Source organism: Chiloscyllium plagiosum, chromosome 32 (assembly GCF_004010195.1).
Source record: "Chiloscyllium plagiosum isolate BGI_BamShark_2017 chromosome 32, ASM401019v2, whole genome shotgun sequence".
NCBI lineage: Eukaryota > Metazoa > Chordata > Chondrichthyes > Orectolobiformes > Hemiscylliidae > Chiloscyllium > Chiloscyllium plagiosum.
The window spans coordinates 9,260,275-9,267,361 of NC_057741.1; the positions used below are offsets into that span (position 1 = coordinate 9,260,275).

The 7,087-nt window shown below is 39.0% G+C and overlaps 1 long non-coding RNA gene across 1 annotated transcript in view; it reads left to right on the forward strand.

Annotated features, from left to right (window-relative positions):
* The first annotated feature begins 2,638 nt into the window (after window positions 1-2,638).
* The window catches only part of LOC122539280, a 33,982-nt gene continuing 29,533 nt past the window's right edge, over window positions 2,639-7,087 (forward strand). The window contains exon 1 of the long non-coding RNA XR_006309017.1: window positions 2,639-2,692. This is a non-coding gene — a long non-coding RNA (uncharacterized LOC122539280). The remainder of the gene's footprint in view (window positions 2,693-7,087) is intronic.

Sequence of the window (7,087 nt, forward strand, 5' to 3'; positions counted from 1 at the left end):
ACATTATGCCTGTGAGGGTGTTGTTGATGATGTTGAATGTGTCATCCATCTTGTTTCATTTTGTGATGACAAAGGTGTCATCTACGTAGCGGACCCAGATTTTTGGTTTGATGGTTGGTAGGGCTGTTTGTTCTAGTCTTTGCATTACTGCTTCTGCTATGAATCCTGATAGCAGAGATCCCAGGTTGGTGCCGTTGGTTTGTCTGTAGATGATGTTGTTGAAGGTGAAGTGGGTGGTGAGGCACAGGTCCACTAGCTTCATGATGTTTTCGTTGGTAATGTGATTAATGATGATTGGGGTGTGTGTGATGGTCTCTTCTAAAAGTGTGGTAAGTGTTTCCTTTGCCATGTCGATGTTGATGGAGGTGAACAGTGCTGTTACGTCGAGTGAGATCATTGTTTCGTCTTCTCTATTTTGGTGTTTTTGATGATTTTTAGGAATTGCTGGGTGAAGTGGATGGAGTGCTGTGACTCTTCTACTAGGTATTTCAGTCTTGCGTGTATTTCTTTGGCCAGTCTGTAAGTTGGTGTTCCGGGTAGTGAGACTATGGGTCTGAGGGGGGCTCCTGGTTTATGGATTTTTTGGTCGTCTGTAGAATCGTGGGGTGTTGGTCCCGTCGGGTTTCATTTTCTGGAATTCCATCCTGTTTAATTGTCAACATTAATGTTGGTGTCTGCGAGTAGTGCATTGGCTTTCTCTATGTAGTCCCTTCTGTTCAGGATGACTGTGAGCCGACCCTTGTCTGCAGGTAATATAACGATATTTTTGTCTTTTTTGAGGTTTTCTCGTGCTTTCTTTTCTTGTGTGTTCAGTTTGTTTCCTTCCCTCTTTCGGCTCAGAGTAGGCTCAGAGTAGGTCTGTCTGATCGTTTGTTGTGTTTCCTCCATGAGATTGTTGTCCTTCAATGTGGTTTCTAATGCCGCTAGGAAATCCTTCTTGTCAGCGTCTTGGTAATTGAAATTTAGTCCTTTTACGAGTACCGCTTTTTCTGTGTCTGATAGGGTTCAGTCTGATAAGTTCTTTATCCATGCCCCTGTGTTATCGGTTTTGTCTTTGTTTGTGAGTTTGTCAAGTTTTTTTTCTTCAGGTCCTTGTTGGCCAATAATTCCCAGCTTGCAGCTTCAGGTTTAAGCCACTAGGTGATGTTCACATCAAACAGAGATTGATGATATCATATGGGTCTCCTTATAAAGTAAAGAAGAAAATGGCTGAATCAATTGATCAAGTAAACCTTCCTGGTGTAGAAAACAGTATGTAAACATTTTTCTAGCTGTTTTTCCCTTTAAGGAAGCTTTGTGACTGTGCTGTGAGGCACATTGAGCTGCTGTTTTTATTTGAAAATCAGAACTGCAGCACTTGTTTCATTTTATTAAAAGAAGAGATACAGGGAGCAAGAAAAATAGGTGGGCACTGCCTCAGTGCAGGACTGTAACCGTTTGCCTTGCTTTTATTTGTAACTGCACTGTTAGAGATTTCTTCTGGATTGAAATTAATTAGATTTGATTCAGACAACCTCTATCTTCTGCCCTCATGGAAGCTGATAATGTTGATTGTGTATATTTTTCAATATTTAGCTTGTCTTCCAGTTGATCTTCAATTAGGTTTTTTTAAAAATATCTACTACTAAGACCTTGTAGTCATCTTAATAAATGGCCATATGACGTGAGGTTTGCCTTTAGCACGATGTCCCTGTATAATGTGGCAATGCTAATGTTCTGTAATATAAGATGTGTATAACATGATATTGAAGCATCTGACATTTATTACATTTGTTACATACAAACATTATACACTTCGGTGCTTGAACGAATATCAGGCTATTTGGTTCCAAAGTGTAGCATACTTCCATCAGCATGGCATGCTTCAAGTGACCTTAGATAGGATGGAGAATGTAGTCTATATATAATCAGGGCACATACTATGATACCGTATTGCCTTTTGTGACTTGCCGACACATTATCCATTGAATAAATTTCTTGTTAAAATGTCTTAAAAGGAAGTAAAATGTGTACTGAGATTCTAGCTCTGGGACACATCACTACAGTTCGACTTGTGAAACATGATTGGCTCTGAATTGATTCACTGACTATAACATTGTAAACACCCAATTACACAACTGAGATCAACTGTCCTACGTATGATGTGGGTAACTTTCTTGATGAGATTACTGCTGATTTCAATCTCTGCCAAACCTTGATGCACACATTTGTACCAAGTGGTGGAAATATAATAGAAACAGAAGGTTATTAAGATGGTTGATCCTGCCCAGTATTTAGTTATGTATGCCCACTTTTTCCTCCTAATGTTAAGTTCCTACCTTTTCTTGGTATCTTTTAATATCCTGACATCTCAATTAAGTGTCAACCTCCATTTTAAATGCTTCAGTTCACTTTACATTCTTGAACTTCAAAGGCAGTGGATTCCATGCTTACAAAATGTTGAGTGTGAAGATTTTGTTTAAAATCAATTTTAATTAGTTCAAATTCTAACATTATCTCTCCTCGTTCTGGATTTTTCTACACAGATATGCCAAATACAGGAAAATTGCTTTTGTATTAAGTGCTTGAAACAACTTCAACTTCCTTAACTTCTGCAAAATGAGAGAATAAAACTGTGTATGAATCATCTGATTTGAACTATTGTGGTGCATCATTGCTGAATTTTATTGGAGGCTAGTATATCCTTTCCAAGGTAAATGCTGATGGATGATTAAAAATATCCCAGAAAGTATTACTTGTTCCTATTTCAATCTCCTACAAAGCTTTATGGTGATGTATCATATTCCAGTCTGGCAAGCTAGTGAGGAACTTATCCACCATCAGTGTTATTAACACTTAAGACAGACTTCAATGTTGTTGCCAGAAATACAAGAACTGGCATAATTACATCTAAATATTTTTCTGGATCCAATTCAAGTAAGTCCAAAGGTTGCATCGATTTCAAAGCTCTGCATATTTAACTTTATCCCAAACAGCGTAATCAGTTATTGCTCTACCTCCTGTATGCAAAAGTTGGGATAAAGAATTATCACTCACTATTAAGGTTGGGAGTTGTCAGGCTATGTAAAGCAGCCATTGGTATTCCAGTACAAGTTATCAGGTCTTCATATGTAAGCAGTATGATAAAATAGGACATACAGAATACTGTAAGAAACTTGGATTCTTCTGAAAACTCATTGATCATTTTCAGCATTGAGATCAAGTTCAGAAAGTTGTTTTATTTCTCTATTATGTCATCAATTATCAGTATAGGTTGGTTTTTGTCATTGCATGGCTTGTTTTAGTGAATTATCAGCACATTCTAATATGGCCCTTACTCATGTATTTGTGAGATCCAAGTGGTAGGCTCAAACTCAATTTTGTCAGTATATCAGGATCAGGCTTGCACTGAAATTTCTGTCTGCTTTCTGGCATGGTGTTCTATTTATCACCATAAGTGAGCATTTGGGGTTCACATGCAGTTCGTATAAGGAACACGTTTGAGTTTGCCAATACCAGTGAGACAGTCAGTATACAATTAAGAAACATTGTTGATAGGTGTAGGAATCATCTACATGACCAAAGTTATGTGCAGATATGATGTTGTATTGAAATAGATAAGCATGTTACATTCTTCAGTTATGATATAGAATGCAGCATTCATTTTAAGCTTTGCCCAAGATTGGTGATACAAAAGTCCTGAGAATTATGGTGGTCTGTCACTGTTATAAGGGAGGATTTTTACATTCCTTGGTTTGCAAAGAATGGGGCAAACCTGAAGTTTTTTTTTGTATCTTTTGTCTCCCAGTATATTGACAGATATTCTCTCTGTGAGAGTATCTGCATTGGTCACTATTAAACTCTGTGTCTGCTTATTGTGAATGAAAATATATTTCAGGGTGATCTACCTCTACGCTGGAACATGAGATTTAGGAGCTGGAATAGGCCATTAGGTCCATTGAGCTTGTTCTGCCATTGAATTAGATCATGGCTGCTCTGGTAGTTATCTCAGCTCTTCTCCAGAGTCTAATTTATCAAGTGCAGCACATTTTGTTTTTGCCAACACCTTATGAACCAGCAGCCTTGATAAATCTGCAAAAATTCTATACCTTAAATACTGCAAAATTTACTGTATCATTCTGTCCAATCATTATATTTTTAATTTATTCTCCTCAATGTAAATATGCAAATTGTTGAATCGAATGGCTACACGAAATATCAACAATTGATTCAGTTTGAGTCAATTTCTCCTCAAATACCATAATTCATCATGATGTCCGAGCAGTCAGGTCGAGGGTGCGAGTGAGGAGACTGTCTGCCAGTAAGTTTTATTTAAGGCAATATTGCATTATTGTTTAACCGATTTATGCTGTAAATAAAGTACAACAGTGATGTGTATACCCCCTGTATTACTTAGTGTCTGTTTTTACATTGATTATGTGGACCTCTTGATTATCAGGAATATTGGGCCAGTCAGCACCCTCCTGGTCCTATAGGTGCTGGATAATAAGTTTGTTGTATTTTTAACAAGTCCAGTTTGTTGCCAAGAATGTGCAGCAGATGGAGCATGTGAAAACCCAAACTTCCTACACACCTGTTTTTCCAAAGCTGCCCCATAGGTTTTCAGATCCAGTTTTGGACTATTTAGGTCATGTCATGACCCTCAACACCAGAGTAGAAGAAAGTCATCCTTGATCACAAAGGACTGCCGAGGAAGAAGACTTCCCTGTCCAAATTGTCCAAATCTCTTGAACACCCTTCCCTATCAAAAATCTATCCAACTCAGCCTTGAGTCAATGAATCCATCTTCACTGTTTTCTGTTGTAGAGAGCAAGATAGTCTCACCAGTCTCTGAAACAAAAATTCTCCTCACCTCTATTTTAAAAGTTAGACTCTTTATTCTTAAGAATACTTCTGAATCTACCCTGTCAAGTTACCTAAGACATTGTGTGTTTCAGCACGATCACCTTTCATTCTTCTAAACTCTCATGTGTAATCTCTCTTGGCCTTTGGCTGTGATGTGCATCTTTGGCACTATTCTCGCAGTATTGGTCTTAGCAGTTATGTGCTGTTGATTGGCAAATAGGAGCAAAATGTTTGAGTTTTTCCCACTTTACCAGAAGTAGTAGACTCTGTTCAGTGTGAATGATCATCAGTAAAACAAAACCATTCTTTGGAAAAGTCACAATTTAGTTCATGAGGTTGCTGCTGTTGTTTTGAAGGTGGTGTCCTAGCATGTGACAGAAGAACAGTTTTCATAAGAGTTGAATTTGAAACGCGGCAGTTACTGTTGGCATCTTCAAACTCAATGGCATTGGATTCTGGAAACAATAGTGATCTTTCTTACTCCAGCTGCTCAGATAGCTTTCTGACTTCCTCAAGCATATTACAGCATAGTTGATTAAATAACAAACTTCAATTATTTGTGTTTTGAAATTGCAATGCAGATAATATTTACTAGAAGCTGCAAAACAGAATTATAGCAGCAGAGTATTGGTAAGCAGGAGTATGAAAAAGCAGTTTTAATTGAGGAGAGATTTCCTAAAGCTCTTCTAATTCTGAGCTGACTCTGCCTTTTTCTAGTCTCAAGAACCTCACTTTTTGCTTAGTTTTCTGGGTCCACTGTGATTGTCCACCAGATAAGTTTTATTTTTAGTGTTCAAGTTAAAGTATTTCCACTGTAATACTACAAACCATTGCTGACCTGTATTTCATCCATCTATTTGCCACAAGATTAGTACCCCAGTCTGCTGTGTTAAATAACAATGATATTGGATCACCATTGTTATAATGGCTCAATTGTAACCATAATAACTTTCAACCTTTTGACTTTTAATTTTGCAGGTCAAAGTGTATTATAAACTACATTAGAATTTTGTGCTCTCAGTAAAAGATACACCTGCAGGCTAAGATGGGCGGCACGGTGGCACAGTGGTTAGCACTGCTGCCTCAGACCTGGGTTCAATTCCCGCCTCAGGCAACTGACTGTGTGGAGTTTGCACATTCTCCCCGTGTCTGCGTGGGTTTCCTCCGGGTGCTCCGGTTTCCTCCCACAGTCCAAAAGATATGCAGGTCAGGTGAATTGGCCATGCTAAATTGCCCGTAGTGTTAGGTAAGGGGTAAATGTAGGGGTATGGGTGGGTTGCGCTTCGGCGGGTCGGTGTGGACATGTTGGGCCGAAGGGCCTGTTTCCACACTGTAATGTAATCTAATCTAATCAAATCTAATCTAAAAAAAAAGATGCTGTTAAAGGAGCAATATTCTATGTCAAAACGTTTGTCTAAGCTTTGAATATTTTTAGTTTACTAGTTAGCTAGTAGTGAAGGAAAATCAGGTATTAGTCTTAATTTATGTAGGGCAGAACTGGTTTAACCTTTTTCCAGCATATAGTAGACACATGAAACCGACTAGCAGCTTATGAAACAAATGCTAATTTCAGTGATTCCTTCAAGTCAGAACCTGTTGTTGGCTAGCATGTTATTATGTTATTCATTAGGTAGGCACTGTACCAGGCTAGAGTGGTCACCTAGTCAAAATTGTATCTCAAGGGATTGGTTAGGAATTTAACAGATTTTCTTTCCCTCAGTGGCTTGGGTTATTTTATCCTTACTTCTTGCCCTGTGAGGTCAAAGTGTATCGTAATTGAGTGGGATAGACTTGATGAATAAGTGTTGAAAAATGTATTGCTGGAAAAGCACAGCAAGTCGGGCAGCATCCAAGGAGCAGGAGAATTGATCTTTCGGGCATAAGAAAGTGTATCGTAATTGAGTGGGATAGACTTGATGAATAAGTGTTGAAAAATGTATTGCTGGAAAAGCACAGCAAGTCGGGCAGCATCCAAGGAGCAGGAGAATTGATCTTTCGGGCATAAGCCCTTCTTCAGGAATGAGGAAGGTGTGCCAAGCAGGCTAAGATAAAAGGTAGGGAGGAGGGACTTGGGGGAGGGGCGTTGGGAATGCGATAGGTGGAAGGAGGTTAAGGTGAGGGTGATAAGCCGGAGATGGGGTGGGGGCGGAGAGGTTGGGAAGATTGCAGTTCAAGAAGGCGGTGCTGAGTCTGAGAGCTGGGACTGTGACAAGGTGGGGGGAGGGGAAATGAGGGAACGGGA